The 17,918-nt window shown below is 37.4% G+C and overlaps 1 protein-coding gene across 1 annotated transcript in view; it reads left to right on the top strand.

Moving 5' to 3' along the window:
• The window catches only part of RBFOX1 (RNA binding fox-1 homolog 1), a 1,303,251-nt gene that overhangs the window by 459,462 nt on the left and 825,871 nt on the right, over nt 1-17,918 (top strand). The window lies entirely within an intron of this gene.

Genomic DNA, 17,918 nt, shown 5'->3' with positions numbered 1-17,918 from the left:
CAGCATGGTAAGAAACACAGACTTGCAAATATCTCAAAGGACAGGTCACAAAGTCTGACAATGTCTATGAACTGCAAATATGGATCATTCTGTAGTGTCTTGAACCTTGTCAAAATATCCCCTATGAAGAAACTTGTTAATGTAATATTTGTCTATCAGTAGCCTACGCTATCAAACAATAATTCCAAAACTTCTGAATGTGTCAAGAAAACTGTGATGTTGAGGAATGTAATTCATTTTGATGAGCCACAAAACTGGTGATACATGAAAAAAACCCAAACCCAAACAAAAACTCTATAGAAAGAAATGGTTTTGTCTATCACAAGAGCAGAATGTTCTTCAATGTAAAAAAAAGGGAGAGGAAAAAGAAAATTACTATAAATAGAAAAAAATATTTTGAAGCACATTTATGCTGCTGATCTTTCAGTTGGTGTGAAGTCCTGCAGTGGTTTGGATTTTCAGAAAACAAAATTGGGTTTCTTTTATTGAACTTTTTTAAGACTGTGGAAAAAGATATTTTCAAAAATAATCATTTTTAATCATTTGCTTAGCAAAACAATTTATTAAGCAATGAAGGATAACAAACCATAAAGTTTTAATTTGCCTTTTTTAATTGAGTTGTTAATTAGTACCCCTCCACAGTTGGTAACTCCCAACTTGCTTTTTGTTGTTTCTGTATCTAAGACACTTTAAGGAACATAATCTATCTTAGTTATTCTAAAAAGACACTTCCATGAATCAAATCTATAGGTGATTATGTTCTAACTGTGCTGGGGCTTCTGTGAGTGCATATTAATTATGTCAGTGGTTAATGATCAGGCAAGAAATTTGTGAATGCCAGGCAAGAAATTTGTGAATGCCAGCAATGATTGTTTAGCAGAAATAGCAGAAATATCCTCTGTTCTCTGAAATTTTAAGTCCTGCCATCTCACTCAGGCTAGAAACTTAAAGTCTCGTTATCCTGCAAGAGCATTGGCATGGCTTTCTTTGACATTTTTGATGTGTGAGAACTGTTGAGATCTGGTTATCCGTAATAATAAATATGAAAGCATCTGTTTCATCTAGTTGCAAGTGTTGTTCATAAATTTTATTTTGCTGCTATCTTAAATTGCAAATTTTGCTCCTAATTAAGAGTTTAAGAGCTCTTAATTCCTGCTCATGTGAGCTTCATGGAGCTAAAAGCCCAGGTTATTGGATCATAGCAAACTGTTTGGTTGAGTGGAAATGCCATAACAATGGTTAAATATTCTTGAATTGCCTGTAAAATGTGCAGTCTGGAATTGATTGTAGTATTCCTCCTGACTGCTGGGATGCAGGACTAAGCCCTCAAAGAGAGCTTATCCACTAAGAAACAAATTTGGATTTCCACTTACTGTGTTTATTCCAAGTTTCTTTACTGACCATAGACTCTGCCTTTTCTGTCTTGCATCATAGATCAGTTTCCTAGAGAAATGGCTGGTGTAACAGAGGAGGGATGATGATGCTATTTTATTTTACCTATTTAAAAGTAAAATTTAAATAAATCCTAAAATTTAAAAGTAATTTTTAATAGGTACAGGTTAATTTAATAGAAAAGTATTCAGCAGCTACTTTATGCATCTGAATTTAAATACCTTTTAAATGTGTTTAAGCAACAACAAAAAAAGCAACAAAGGTGCATCTGTAAATGGTAGCATGGTCATGAATTAGTGAAATTTAAGTGGTTGTGGATATACATAGTGTAGGGAAGCAATAGTTGGTGACTGCTGTCTAAAGGGAAAATCTGAGGTAGGCTTCTTATGTGCTAATTTTTTTCTTTCCCCAAAGCCAGTTCTTAATGGGAAAGATGCAGGAGATAGGAGAGGTTGTAGGAAGGAATTATCTGCCATTCCTCAGCCTCAAAAGACCTTTCACCCCTATCCAAAGTTTCACATAATCCAAAGCAGCAGCAGATGACTAATTTACGTCAGGTTATGGCGCCTGAGGGAACATATGCCAAGCATGAATTGATAAGACAGGCTGGTGAATTATGAGAGACAGATTGATTTATATGCCAATTTTTTCAATTGAAGACATCCTTTCCTATCACTTAGGTGTCTGTCAGTTTAGATGGGCCTAGTGCAGGAGAATGTAGGGGTTAAACCTTAAAATTATATAAGTCCTAACTCAGTAGGGTTTCTTGGTTCACATACTTACGCATGTACATATATGTGGAGAAGACACTTGGATGCTGTGTAAATATGTTGGCTTCTTAAAAGCTTCAACAGCTAACGATGGTCATAGTTTTGGTATAACTTGATTTTGATTTTAAGCATGCAAGAAATGGCTGAACTGCCTCTCTGTGTAAGTGGTAATGGCTGCTCAGTGTTGTATTTTTAGATAGCTGATATAGAGAAGGTACGTGTTGAGGACATGCTGACTCATGTTGTATTACTTGCATCCTGGAAACAAATGAAAGAAAATGCTAGGAAACAGATTTGCTTTCTTCATTTTAATAAACACAGGAACTTGGACATTGACCATTTGTAAGGTGGAATGTTTTTACAATTCACAGAACCCTATTGCTGCTATTACTGAATGATCCTAGTGTTAACTGATTTCCTGAGATGCTTTGTTATCAAGAGATTACTTTTCTGCTCAGTGAGCTTCATCTTATTATGACATTTCCTAACTTTTCATTTCCTTGATAAATTTGAACACTCACAGAGTCCAATCTCTCTCTTGACTGCCCCCCACCGCGGAATCTCTAAATAGCTTTAATAAGCAGTATATTGTCTTAAAGTGTTGTTATTCCAGAGAAGCAACTAATGTGTTGGTTGTTGTGACAACTGGAAGGCTTCCATGCTGTTTGCTGTCACTGTGAAAGGGTGGCTGAAGATGCAAGACCCTGGTTGTGAACCAAGCCATGTGTGGCTTTGTCCCAGGTGGTTTATGCATGGTCTGTGCCCTGTGTCCTCCGGCCTGACTGCTGGGCGAGAGCCAGAAGGGGAGGATGGGAGGATGGGGGTGGCAGGACAGAACGGAGGCTCGGCCCAACAGACACGTGAGGATCTGTACCAAATGGCAAGCTAAGGTACACAGAGTGAGATGGGGTGGGGTACTTGGCGCACGAGAGCACCACAGGGCAAAACTTCCTCTTGCCAGTTTTATGGGATAATTTTAGGTAAGTGCCGTAGCCTTCCTTGCACAAGACTTCCCAGGTCCTTAAAATTTACATTACCTTAAACCTGAGGTGGTTTTAGTGGTATGAGTGTCTCTGCACTGTACTGGAGGCAGTCTTGTCAAGGAGTTTTGGAATCAATACTAATGAAGTATACTTTACAGGAGCTACTAGGAAGTTTCCTTAGTAGTCATAAATCTGTTAAAAAAGTGATTTATAAACGCAAAATTTGACCAAAAATTTGTATTCTTTTAGCCATGAAGAAGGCGTTCACGATATTGATGCAGTGTAAATCAAATCTCCTTCCTAACTTCTTAAGGGTTTTTCTTGATACTGCTGCTTCCCTTTTGTGAAAGGAAATTTGGTTGGCCTTTTTGTTCCAGAAGTGAAATGAACTCTCTGGGGTTAGTGGTTGTACCTGGCATGCATGTAGAGGTAGGCTATATAGTGCTTCCTAAAGAATCTTTTAATAGGAAGTAACCCAGTAAGACTATTAAAAGCATAATGAAAACCTCATTCAGTTCCCTGTCAGTTTTCAGAGCTGTAAGTGGCTTCTAATTTGCAAAAGATTGGAATAGCATTGAAGAATTACAGTCACTAAGTGAAACACTCATTGGTTTTGCAATTTTCTGATAGCATCCCTTGTAATTTCTTGTAATGCACTTGTAGCTACGTACAATGACAAATGTCAAGGCTCACTGTACTAGTTTTACGCCCATCAGCACTAGACTGGGGAGTGTAATGTCAGCTTCTGTCTTGGGAGAAGCTAGTGTAGCTGCTGCATGCTTTCCCATTGCTAGTTACATTATAGAAACAACCATTGTGTATAGGTGGGGAGGAGTGAAGAAAATAATTGGTTTCCAGATATTTTTTTATTACTTTCAGCTTTTTGTGTGTTTTTATTTTTATTTGGTAGAAGTTCCAACAGCAGAATGTAAGCCTGAGAGGCCTACTAAAAATTTAGTTTGATGTTAACAAACGAATTCTGGATATCCATTGGGTATTTTCCACGACAAACTAGAGCGCTACTGGTTATTAGTTAAAGCAAAACCACATATACTTTTAAGATAGCGTTGTGTAGTGTAGTTCCTTGAATTATTTTGACAGATAGTCATGCGTAACAGTAAATGACAATACCCTCATAATAATGTGGTGACAAATGCTGATCGGTATTTGAGATAAATCCAAATGAGTGATGCAGTGAAAATACAAACCAAATAGTTTAGTAAATGCTTGAGAAAGTGCTTACATACAATGCAGTTAATCTGAAGTAAATAAAAAGAAGTCTTGCTGTTGATCTCTGTTACTGTCCTGCAACACACTTTGCCTGTTCCATAAAGCTGAGGGAAGGTACTGTGGCTGTGAACAAGGATTTATGAACATGGATAATTGCTTGAAGCTGATTTTTTTTTTTCTTCTCTTGCAGTTTTGTTACTTGGATGGAAGCACCTACATTGATTTTAGTAGTTGGAAAAAATAATAAAAATTCATTCCCTTTCTTTTTTGTACTAGTTATGTGTTTAGAGACTGGTCAAAGAGAGAAGCCTTAATTGAAACAATATTTAGATTCCATCTGATTTGGTTAGTTAACGCTTCTGAAGGCCAAGTAACTGAACGAAAATAATTTCTGCAAATATTTACTTGTTCGAGTATTGGCAATATTCACAGACCCTGAACTTGTCCTAGTGCTGTTGCTGTTTATTCTCCACTGGGCCCATTTCATGCTGAATACTCATGTAGCCCATCTCCGTTGTTTTCTACCATTTTTAGTATGCCACTTCAAAAGTTACTGAGAATGTCCTTATGTCATCATTTTCCTTGCTTATGTTGTCTCCCAGTTGTGTCCTAGTTAGCCACTAGGCTCAGCTTTATAACTCATAAGATTAATAGATTAATTTGAGTTTTGATAAGCAGTTGAGTTGCCTCTGTGTGTGACATAATTCACGTGTGATACGTAGCACAGTTTGTTGTTGTGCACATGGCTTATATGTGATGTATTTACCGTGAGAAAATAATTTCACCTGTTCAATAGGAAAGCAAGCACTATTGCCATTTTCTCAGTTAAGGTCTGGCTAGTAAAAATTACAGAAAGTGCTATTTTTATACTTAAAATAAATTAGGCATTATTTGTTGTGAAAAAACAAATCTCTTAAGAGAAGAGAAAAAAGAAAGGCATTTTTATGTGACCTTTAGAAACATGTCAAAAATCACTCTCTTGCGTTCTTGCTGCTCAAGGAAAAAAGTCTTATCTTCTTAGTGACCCTTCTCCGAAGTATCGATTAAAAATGTAAGTCCATTCCAATACTGTCTGGTCAGAATTTTTTTCTGACTTGCACTTGAGAGAATTCACATAGTACGTGGGTTAGAATTTCTGGTTCTGTTAGACCTATTCATACAGCTAAAGAGCATTAATTCTGAATTCCGTGAAAAAAGGGATTAGTTTTTAGATAGCTATACAATGTATTCAGTATTTACCAACAAAATTATAAAAAACCCCACCTACTTAAATGTTTTTAAAATTTGCAGTGTACTGTTGTGTGCATCATGCATATATAGGGTTATAGAAGTTAGATCTAAAAATAGTGTGATGCATCTGAATTGTTTTTAGACTGTAAAGCATGGTACAGAAAGGAACACGGAGCAAGGTTGGAAGTCACATTCTGCATTTTGAAGGCATGCTGAAACATGTTGTGATTTGAGAAATGCTCATTTTAACTGCAGTTGTTCTCTTTTAACCTCTGAAACATATTGCTATAGATCTTCATCAGTCAGGGTTATTTTGCAGAGTTGTGCCTATTTTCTCAATACAAGGACAAAGCAAAAGGTGTGTGTTTAGGCAATTACTAGACGCATTTAAAAAGAATCCTTAGGAAAAAACCGATCTTGTGTTTTTTTAATTTTCTAGCTAATATAAAAAATTGAAGCTGTCATCAAGTTGCAGAAAGGAAAACAAATTGAAACAAAGCCGTTTATAATGTCATCATATATAGATCTCACTACCTAGTAAAATTATTCGCTGTTTCGGCTGATTCCTGGTGAAACAACACACATCTGAATCAGATTTGATGTCAGTAAGGCGTGCATGTTTCTGAATGACATTTGAAATGAGTAGATTTTAAATTTAAAAATAAAATAGAAAGATGTTGCTAGTTCTTCATTTTGACCACACTCAGTATGGAGGTATAGTTAAATTAATACTCTTAATATTTTGGTAAACTAGTACTCTAAAGTATGAGGAAGAATGTTGTTGCAGGTTAAAGAGCTATTGGACTTCACATTTCACAACAATTACGTGTTGTTGATGAAAGTGCCTGGGACTGTAAAAGTGTCTGGGCACACCTGCAGTATTTGGTCTTTGAAGATCCCGTATAGACATTGACAGTACAACACTGGAATGGAGCTTTTGGCTCAAATGCCGAGATGGCTGCCCTGTCAGCCAGGCCCTGCAGGTGGTACATGTCGCAGCCCAGGTGCTCTGTGGGTTTTTGAAAATAATTTGGTGGAGAGTCCCAACGCTCTCCCTCTGTGTGCTTGGTGCCAGAAGTTCTCCTCTTGCCACAGTGAAACGGGCACAGCAGCAACTTAACTTGACCTCCCACTACCTGCCCAGTAGGTTTTGTCGAATGAAAAGTTAGATAATCGACAAACTGTACTGTTTCTTGTCTGTTGTGTTTCCAAGGGTGCTAGCTCTGTTACTGATGGTTGTGGTCTGCATTAAGGTGATTTTTCATTTCCTGCTGATCTGATCTGCACTTGAATAAGCACAGTGGCTGATTTAAATGTGAAGACTATGTGGACAGCAGGAAAGGCAGCAAGTGATGCCAGGGCAAGGAACAAGGGAGATGAAATAAACAGAGGGGAGATTGTTGATAGATGGTTCCCACCTCAATCAGACAGTAAAGTGGTTGTGCAGGTTGGGGATTGGGGAAAACATGCTGAGTGATGACAAACTGTCTCCTTGGCCAGCTTTCTTAGGTCAAAACTGCAGTGCTTCTTAAAAAAACCCACTTCAATCCTTTGTTTACATGTAGCATATGGAGTTTTTATTTGTTAGCATTGAACCATGCTTTATCTAACCTTACTGAAAACAACTGATCCAGAAATTAAATGGCTTTTTACTTCTTCAGTAGTGTGGCCTCATGTTACATGTTTCTTGGGATTCCTTTTTTCAATGTATGAAAAGGAAAGTGCAAGTTACTGTTAACTGAAACTTTGACACATGTTCCGTGGTATTGTAGAGTTTAAATATTTAATTTTTTTAAAAAAATAATTTGGTGCAGTTTTAGAATTTGATAATGTTGTCAGCTTTTAGTAATCTTTTTTTTTTCCTGCTCAGTGATTCACATGCGATGAAATTTTTTCATTAAACCACTCCAAGGGTCACCAAGTACAGAATATAAAGGACCCCAGATACCTCTTCAGCATAATAGGTTCGCCTCAAATTGGCTGCTGGCCATAACTTTGCTATGTGGACTGTTTAAATGGACAACTGGATTTTTTATCGTTTATTAGTTTTGAAAATTAATAAACCAGCAACAAATACTTAGTTGCTGCATGGGACAATTCTTTAAGATGATGTTACTGTAGTTTCAGGTCTCATCACTTTGTCACGAGTTTGAGGGAGTATGCAGTAATAGTAAGCTTGTGTAACTTAAGCATTTTAGACTTCTGTAGTGTGCATATAATCAATTTTGCATGCTCACTAGTTTTGGTAATACTGGTAAGGCATAATACAGTCCACAGGGGTGACTTAAGTCCCAGTCTGAGAGAGGGGGAGGCTGGTCATGCATCTGTCCGATCGCTGCTATGGAATGTGCTCCAAAACCTTGGCAGTGCTAGTGCAGGTGCTAAAGTCTATAGGCATATTTGGTCTACTTAATGAGAATTAGAGCTGTAGTATGAGGCTGTTTGTTATTCACTGGTCTTCTGTTTTATTTCTGACTACAGCTGCTGTTTGCAACCACAAAGATACTGGGCAAAGTAGAGTCTTACACTTCTTTCTTTGCACCCTGCAATTTAAACATGTGCTTAAATTTTTGGTGGAAAGCTATTTAGTAAAATGAATGAGAAGCTTTAATCTAGTTGACTAAATGAATATCAGCCCACTAATGAACTACTGTTGTGAAATATGTACAGCCATTACTTTGGTGTCTAAATTATCCTCACTTTCAAGTCTTATTTAAATTCTTAATAACCTTTATTAGATGGAGGAGAAAAGATTCCACCCGGAAGCCTTCATCCTCTGTCAAAACTGATAGAATACGCTAATAAAATCATGTGCCATATGAAAAGTGAGAATTATAATGTAGTATAATATTGTCTAAGCCAGCTAATGGAAGAAATTAATTAATGGAGGTTTTGATAATTAATTTGTAGGAAAATAATCTGAAAGCTGATTTTTAAAATTTTTATTGGCTGTAGTTTTCTTCATCAGAATGTAGCTGGAAAAATATTAAGTGGCCATTGAAATTCCCAGAGGAGTGTTTGCTTCAAGGTGCATCAGGAATGCTGCCATAATTCAGGAGACTGCTTTTGGCATAAGGTGAAAGTCAGATCGGCTCAAGCTTAGGTCAAAATTTAGAGGCCTCTTTGGAGTGTTCATGCTTGTAACTATTGTCCAGATAATTTAGTGGAAGAAATTCCTCCCTGTGGCATGTCATGAATCTAATTACCTTAGAAACATTACTACAGGAACTGGACTGAAAATTACTATGTAATGTGTGCCATTTATGACTTTTTCTTTTAAGTTGTGTCTACTGGAGTAACAACCTAATCAGTGTGGTCTTGAACACCCATAACTAACCAGCTGATATTTTTAGTGTAGAAAATAGATCCCAGGAAACTTCTCCTTCAGAGTATCTACCTGAAAGAGGCACTGTACATAAATTTAGATAGTTTTCTATGTAGAAAGTTTTGAATCCTACAATTCAAAGAAAACAAAGCCTTTCTTAGAAAATAGGGGGAGAATTCTAATTTTATTAAATTAGTATGAGAAGGGTGTGTTGTGAAATAGTTAAATTTTCATAATACATTCACTCTTTTATCTGGCGTCATGTTTAGACCTCTACTGACTTTCCAGGTCTTAATTCTGACCTCTGATGTTTACTAACATGATATCCACCCAGCAAAGTAACCTCTTGGTGATCCATTTTATAGTTCTTTAATTGCTCAGTACCTACAGTGTTCAAAGCATATGAAAGTATAAGATTAAAAATTGAAGATTTAATGTGTAGGAGTGTAAGTTATCTCCTCCTTGGAGGAAGGAGGTCATAATCAGAGGAGAAGAGACAGCTTCCACAGCTGAGGAATTTTGAGTCTTTCTGAAAATGAGTCTCTACTTCCTCTGCAGCAGGGAGAAATGGGGAACTGTAGCTCGTAACTGTGTGAGGTGGGCTTCCTCTTGTTGGCTGTCTTCAACCTGCTCCTTTGCCTTTGTTACAGGGGAATCAGTTAATGTTAAAATTTTACTGAAGTTCTAGGATAGAGTGTGTTTCTGTTGCAAACATGATTACTCTGTAGCTGTACACTGTGTAACCAGGTGCCTGGGTTTCCTTTGGGAGTTTTCACAGGTAGGTGACATACCAGCTTAGAAAGTGCATTTCTTATTAGCACAAAGAAGCCTAGCAGTTTGAAAGGTTAGAACAGTGAAGTCTGTATCATGTCTGACCAAAAGCGTAGACGGGATTGGGGAAGGAGAGCTAACGTGCTTCAGGGTGAAGGTAGACCTTTAAATTTAATGACAACTGTAGCTTTTAAGTATCTGGGATTTTCTTTGTCTTGAACCTATTGACTTGCCATGATTTTTTTGATGTAAAAGCTATCCAGATTTGATTTAACTCCTAATTATCCTTCAGCAAACAAGGAAAAAGTGAAAAGACATGTCAAGTCATACATAATAGTAACATCTCCTGTGTTCTTCAGAAGGAAATAAACCTCTACAGTGTCTCTAGCTTGTGATTATTTCCTTCTGGTTTTCTCTGTTTCTGCCTATGTGCCTTAAAATCCCAGTCAAACATAAAAGGGTGTATTTGAAAGTTCTGGAAGATGCCTAAATGGAACTGGTATTCACTGAGTAGCATGGACACAGCAAGCCTTGCTGTTGCAGTACAGGTGGAGCTGTGCTCTTGGGAAATGTATTAATTGTAGAGCAGCTGCATTGCGGGCTAAGGATGCTAGATATTTGTGGATGCTGAAGGTCATAGCATGCTTTGTAAAAATGCTGGGAATTAGATTTCATGAACTAAGAGCATTGGGCTGGAGTTTGTACCTCCTTCCATTGTGAAATGCTCTGTTAAATGATCCAGTTGTGACATTTCCAGTAGCTCTGTTTTGCTTTGCTGTGAGGAACAATTCAGTAGTCTGCCATCCCTGAGACAGGGTGATCTACAGGTTCTGTAGGTTAAACATCAGTGTTTCCCTCATGAGAAATCTGATGAGACTGCTTTCTCCAGGGTTCAGCAAGTGACAAATAATCACATAGGTACAAAACCTATGCAGAGCTTGAAATAATTTTTATGCATGCTATTGAACTTTATACATGTTAATGAAGTTGCTGTTCATAGTGGTTCTGTTCATCAAGTTATTTGGTCGATTAAAAATAATACTAAAAAGGAGGAAAACTAGAGGGTGGGTTTTTTTAGTTCCTTGCTGAAAACGAAAAATGGCATTTTGAAGTTACTAGAATCTCTTTTTGGCATCAGACACCTTTAAAGTCTGCGGTGTAACCTTCAAATTATACAAACCCAATTTGCAGTTTTGAAAAGTGCATAAAAACAACCATTGTGCCCTCTGCTGGAGCTCGTTCTCACTAGTTGTCCTCCTGGGGATTTTTGTGAGGGGGAAAAAAAAAATGTTTGAAGAGGAGGAACTAAAGTATCATGACATAGTAGAAGAGATTAGTTAATTAAACCTGCTTCATTTTAATTTGAAAACAAATACTATGGTAGCTTGCAGTATGAGGGCATCTTAAAAACCAGATATATTGAAAAGCTGTTATACTGATTTTCTTGTGGCTTTAATTGGTAATTTGCACGTTACTGGGAGGGGGGAGGTCATTAAATATGTGATGGGTTTGGGTTGTTTCTTTTTTCGTTCATTGGTTTGTTTTTTTAATCCACAAGTTAAGAGTGTCAATTGCTTAGAAGTCTAAAGTTTTAGTAGGAAAAGTAGGAGCAAATTCCAACCCGGTAATGTCCAAGCTGATTTTACTTTTGAGGAAATTAATCTGTCTAATTTTGTTAGTTGAGCACTGTGGCAGTTGTATCTTTTGTGGTATATTATGAATTTGTTGTTATATTTTTCCTGGATTTCCTTATGATGTCTTTACTTAATAATTGAAAAACTGTATGCTATTGTGTTAATGTCTCTATTCTGGAGATATCATACAATAAAAATGAAGATACCTAACGTTACTTATGAGTGATGAAGAAATACCATGTCTAAGATTTAGAACAAATCAGGCCAAGCAGCAATCTACTGGGATTTGAATTACAGCTGGTTTACTTTATTAATTTTTTCTTTTGAAAAGGACAAAATTTGGTTTCCTAGTGCTTAACTAGAGTTCCTTAACATGTACATGATATTTCTTATTTTTTATTTTAAGTAATTCTTTATTACTGTTTTAAAATGTATCTGTATTTATAGATTATCTTGGCCGTGTGAGTATATGTGTGTGTGTATTGTTATTTCTGCCACCTCCTTGCTATCCTTGGTAAGATACGCATTTAGATGTACTCTGAAAAATCCACGTTAACAATTTGTATGCCTTTTTAATGTCAGTGCCATTCAAGTTTACTGTTTTGTGAAGTAAATTATACATTGTGTTTTATGTTTTTAATTTCCACTTTCAGTTTTCCAAAGTTAATATGAAATGTTCTAAACACATGAAAAAAAAACTGAGAAGCCATGTACCATGTGGTCTTGCCAGCTGGTCTGTCAGGTCTCTCCACTGCACTTGCAGCTGTCCTACCGTTACCATTCACTCCTTTGGCCTTACCGAAGCAGCCCGTGTCCAGGTGGTATTCCACTCCTTTGCAGGGAAGGTGGGGTGGGGGCAATGTTGAGAGCTCTGTCTGAGCATACTAATTTGCACGCGGTTCTTCAAACGTGGTAATGCTTGGTGCGGGAGGCAGCTTACAAGGATGTACACCTGTGAAAAAGATGGATAACTGTTGCTCGCTAACTTCAGCATAAAAAAAACACAATGATTTTGGGCAGGCTTTGCAAAAGAGACACCACTGTAGACCAGTGTCATCCCATGCTCACATGCAAGGTGGTAGTCATTGCCAGTTTCCTGCGGTGACATCACAGGATTTTATTTCTTGTCATTGTTGTTACTCATGTCATTTCCCGTAGCAGGGCTTCTAAACAGTTTCCTGTGACACCATGCATCTGCTGTTAACTGTGGCCTGCCACTTGGCATAACTACATACCTTCTTTAGATGAAGAAAATCGTGGTAGTAACAAGGAAAGCATTAGTACAGGTAGTAAAGAAGTCGGTAGAGCAAATGCAGTTGTACTGAAGGCACACTGTTGTGGATTGCACGTTACTAAAGCACACTTTATTTTCAGAGTAATAAGGCATTTACTTAGGTGTTGTTGTAAAAGGTCTCAATTTTAACAAGATATTTCAGTTTACTTTTCCGGAAATGGAGAATTGTCTTAAAGCCCGATAGAATAAGCACATCTCAACAATGTCTGTTGTTACTTAAATGGTTGAAATAACCGTGTATATAGCTTTTCTTTATCAAAAGACTCTGATGTATCAGGTACTTTAAGAAAACCCTCACAAACTCAGTCAGTTAAAGTGGTGGGATCTACATGATTTTTATAGTGGGATTAGCATGGCCAAAGGAAGTACAAATTCAAACTCGCTCTACTATATGGCAGTGCCAGAGGTGACGGTGGTGGGTTGGACTTCGCAAAGCCATGCAAATGCCCCCCTTGGGAGCTGCTCCTGCCCTCCCAGTGCGGGTCCCCCAGCTGCAGTGTAGGCTGCTGCTCTGGGACACCTCTGTCTCCTCCGCTGGTTCTCACTCTCTTTATTCCCCCCTCCTCTCTCCATCCCGTAGTTGTTGCCCTCTCCTACACACGTTCTCCCAGCAGCACCATCTTGGCTGCGGGGCTCAGCTGTGCCCTGCACTGGGGAGGCTGGGACCAGCCGTGCTCGGCTCGGGGCAGCCCCAGCCTCCCCTCACAGAGGTCCCCAGCCCTGCTGCTGGCCCTGGGCACCAACACTCGGTATGGTGATGTAAAATTTTGTTCAATTCTTTCTTAAGAAAAGCTCTAAAATTCTTAATTCTTTAGATTCTCTTTAGTTAGTACATACAAAGTTATAAAAAAGAAAATGAAGGAATGTATATGAACCGTGGTCAGTCTTCACAAACAGTGGGGTGAAAATTATTCTATAAAGCAGGTAGGAGTTGGGGCGGGAAACTGCTGTTTTATACGTAAAGGCTCAATTTTCAGCACTTGCATTTTTCAGTGATGCAAAGAGTGCTTGTGAAGGCAGTGTGCCTGTGTATCCCCGCTTTCTAATTTTTTGTAAATGACAGGCCAACTTAATAAACTCCATTGGTAATCACAGTTTAATTCTTAGGTGTACTCTGTGCTGCTCTATCTTATTGCTGAAGGGATTTTTATGAGAAATCCATACCTATTCTCCTTTTGCTATTCTCCCTCCCCCTCCAGCTGTCAGCACTGCGGATTCAGCCAGGGAGCTGAAAATCCTTTTATTCTTTGCTAGCAATAAAAGTTCAACACATCAAATTATCTCCCCATTTATTACTGTGCCACCTCATCAAAAGGCTACTGCAGGAAAATTTGTGAGAAATTATATATCCTGCAGATATAACTGAGCCAAGACATAACCAAGGGTCTCTTAAAATAAAAAATGTTACTCTCAGCTGGGTCTGTTCTATTCTCTGTTTTGTCCTATCGCTCACCTTCCCCCCTCAAATTGTCCTTCATTTTCTTTTTCCCCTGAACCTTTCTGTCACTCTTCTCCTTTCTTGCTTAGCTGGTCCAGAACAGGCACCCAGGAGTAGTTCCCCAATTTGATTAGACCTGAAAAATGCAGCCACCCCATCTTGCCTCCTTGATCATATTTTTTGCAAAAAAAGCTCTTTTATTAAGTGAGATAGGAAAGCCATAGCTACTGCCTTAACTTGGGCAGTTCTGTAAATCACAAGCTCTGTACAGAGCTGTCCAGGAAAGAGGTGCTTTTTTCAGCAGTCTGTAGCTTGTGGGGACAGACTGGCCAGGAACTGATAGAGACGTGTGTTTGGGAGTGTAAGTTTCTCGAACCAGATTTTTCTGAGAAGTACCGAACCGTGTGCACATAGCTGGACTGTGCTACATTTGTACACCCAGCTACAGGCTGTGGAAGTGGGAGGAAACAGATGTAGTTTGAAAACCTGTGGAAATGTGATGTCCCCCAAGTCCCTTAAGGCGTGATGAAGAAATGTAGCTGTGTTGCCAAGATGCGAGACAATGAAATACTGCCTCATAGATTCAGGATTGCTGAATTTTGTGCATTACTGGAGTTCTTTTCTCTCTCTGAACTAGGTTACTTCTGTTCAGCTTGTTGGAGATATGTTGGCTCTATGAAAAAGAAGCTGAGCTTGAAATCGGATCTTTCCATTCTCCTTGAGGCGCTGGGTAATAGAAGATACTGAGTTTTAGTAAAACTGCTCTCTGTAGTCTTGTCACTGTCCCTTTGAATCATTGGCCTGAGCCTTTGGTGTAAATACCTATCCTAATATGCTGAAAGATATAAAACAGCCCTGAGATATAAAATGGAATTAGTGAGGCAAACACTTCAAAAACACTTAGGTTTTTCATTAGGGTTTCTTCTTGAGCATCCCCATCAATGAACTTTGTCTACGTTACTGGTTTTGTGTCCACTGTCATTTCAGTTTTGAAGTTACCTTAGAAAAATTGCTGTCACTAAGAAATTTTTGCTGTTACGGTAATAATGTTTTGGGGTTTTTTATGTATTTGGAGAACAGGTTTATGTACTTATTCACCAGAACCTTTTTTATTCTCTTTAGGGATTATATTTTTTTTTTTTTTTTTTACCACAAATTATTATTACTTGAAACTGGTGAGGCAGGAAGGAAATTTCATGAGATGTACAGAATCTCAAGCCACTGATAGTTTTAACTGTCAGTAAATGGGGATGTCATAGCTATTTTGAGAAGTTAGACATTTAAATGAAGACTTATATTGCTGTCTAGTTTTCAGTATGGAACTGCCTATCTTTAAATCTACTGTTAAGAGAAATTACAGTGAATAATGTAATGCTCTTAGCGGTAGCCAAAATTGCAGCCTGCTCTTGTTTCAACTTTTAAGATTCCTGGATGTGTTTCTCTGTTACCCTTGGCTAGAAGTTTGACCTCTTCCTGCACTTGGTGTCATAATCTTTCCTAATGCTTACTTTTTTAATAAGACAAGGTAGTTGGAATAAGTCATACATTTGTACTCATTTCAGATGTATTTTTAAAAGTATAAAGGGTTTTGTTTTCAGCTTTGTAAAGATCTATCATAATGTATTGTATGTTGTTAAAATTTGTAGCAAATATTATTATATTACAAATAAAATTTGTAGAAATATTTCTAATTAATTCTGAAAATGTAAGCAACAGAGGAAATGGTCTGATATGTTTATGTTCTTTGCCTTGTTTTGCTTTTACAGAAGTAGGCAATTAAAATGTGTGTATATAGTACATTAGAGTAAAAATTGGATTTGCATATGGTGTTTTGTCATCTTTCATCTTTTAAACCATATTCCTGCTTATCAATTGGTTTAATGATTTTAATTTCAGGTTCTGTTTGTTTACGCTGCTGTGTGCCTGAATTCATGCTGCCCTGGCATTGTGACAACACATTTGATGAAAGTTTGTGATAACACAAGTAGTGTTTCTGAATAATCTCAGTTATTGTTTCTGTATAGATAGATTAAAGTATTTGTTGGAAGAGGTAGATCGTATACCTTCTAGCTAAATGTGTGCGTGTGCCATATTGCTTATGGCATTTATTGCCAGCTATTCAGCAGATCAGTATGTTAGAAATAAAACCAGAAATTCCATGTATTATGTCATGCTCATGGAGCCTTTTATCTTGGATTAAACTTGGATCTACTGTATGATGTAACAGTGCAACATATAGTACTGTGGCTCCTTACCAACGTGACTTCTGTTTATCAATAAACTTTCTTGTTATGAACAGTATGTAATCCATAGAAATCAAGGAAAAATAATTGTTAACTGTTTGTGGTAGTTCACTTGTGTTCTCTTGCTTTAGGGAAGATAGATGAGAAAACAGTTGTTAAGTAAGAGTATATATTTAAAGTGTAGATTCTACAGACCTGGTATTTCTGTGTTTGTGTTGATTTGTACAGACTTCTTGATATGTGCAGGACATGAAGCAATGACTTGTATAATAGATTTAATTGATGTTAAACAAGAATCTGCTGCAGAAAAATGGAAGAATTCAGGCCATTTGGAGCTTAATAATGACTGCTGTTCTGGCACTGATTTATCTGCAGTGACCTTTCACAGTATGGTTCAGGAGACAAGAAGCTTCAAGTTATTTTTGTTTCCCCTAGAAAATGTTTGAAACAGCAGAGAAGCATTTATGAGATAAAGTTAAGATTTGTTTCTGAGTTTCTGTTGAAAGCCACTGTTCTCAAAACATGTTTCATTTTTTCTGCAAAAAATGATTCATTTGAATAGAATTCCAGTCTTTTAGAGCCCATATATCTTGCATGTGTATTTGGTTACTGGTATGGTGTGACATAGCAGGTGACAGAAACAATATAATGAAGTGTATCTTTCAGTAACATTTTGGAAGTTGTCTGATAAAAGGTGTAAATGAAAACCCAAGCCTAGGGCTCCTTTCTTAATGCGTGCCAGTGTAAATTACTTACGACTATTAGGAAACAGCAAAAAGCAAGATGTAAAGTGAGCTGTTGGCTTTTTTGTTGAATGGCAGATTGTGCCTTTTTTTTTTTTTCCAACGATTGTGCTATATTTATTTCTTTTAATTAATTTTTGTCACACTGCTTTAGCAGTATAAGCTCAAGGAATGACAGCACCTCCTTACATTGTATGTTTGAATGTACTTAGACTATGAGATAGTGACCAAAATCGCTGTGTTTGGGATTGTTGTGGCTTGGAGCACGTACTAACTGTCAGTTCAACTAGTTTTGAAATGAAAATAAAAAATTGAATGGACCTGTTGGATCTTAGTTTACAATTGGAGAAGATACCTCCTTACAATTAACCAGTTTTTTCCTAGTCAGGACCAGTGAGTCAGAATTTAATAGTTTCTCTGTTTACTGTCCTCTTTTCCCTATTACATTCATGCAGGTACATATAAAAGTAAATCACTGAATCCACTGATAAATTCATTTATTATGATAACTTTATTTCGTACTGAGGTAGTAGGGATTTATACAGGGTCATGTTAAAAATAGTTTCCTTAAAGTTAGATGAATTTGGTAAGTTCCTCGGTGAGAGTACTTGCATACCAGTGGAAGTAAAATACTCAAAATGTGTCCTGTTCCATGTCTGCTGTTGCCATCAGGGCTTTCAGATTAAGCCCTTTGGATTTTGCTACACTAAATAGGAGGAAGCCCCTTCCGAGACCCAGTCACTCTTGACCAACCCTTGAGATGTATGATAAAATACTTTTAAGAAGTTTGTAAAGTTGCCCAAACTTTGCTATAAACCAACTGCGAGATTATAATTCTCAGATTAAATCAAAGCATAAAGTACTA

Source organism: Leptosomus discolor, chromosome 14, assembly GCF_034619465.1.
Source record: "Leptosomus discolor isolate bLepDis1 chromosome 14, bLepDis1.hap2, whole genome shotgun sequence".
Lineage (NCBI taxonomy): Eukaryota > Metazoa > Chordata > Aves > Leptosomiformes > Leptosomidae > Leptosomus > Leptosomus discolor.
Note: the sequence above shows the minus strand (reverse complement) of the source record. Positions and strands in the feature narration are given on the sequence as shown.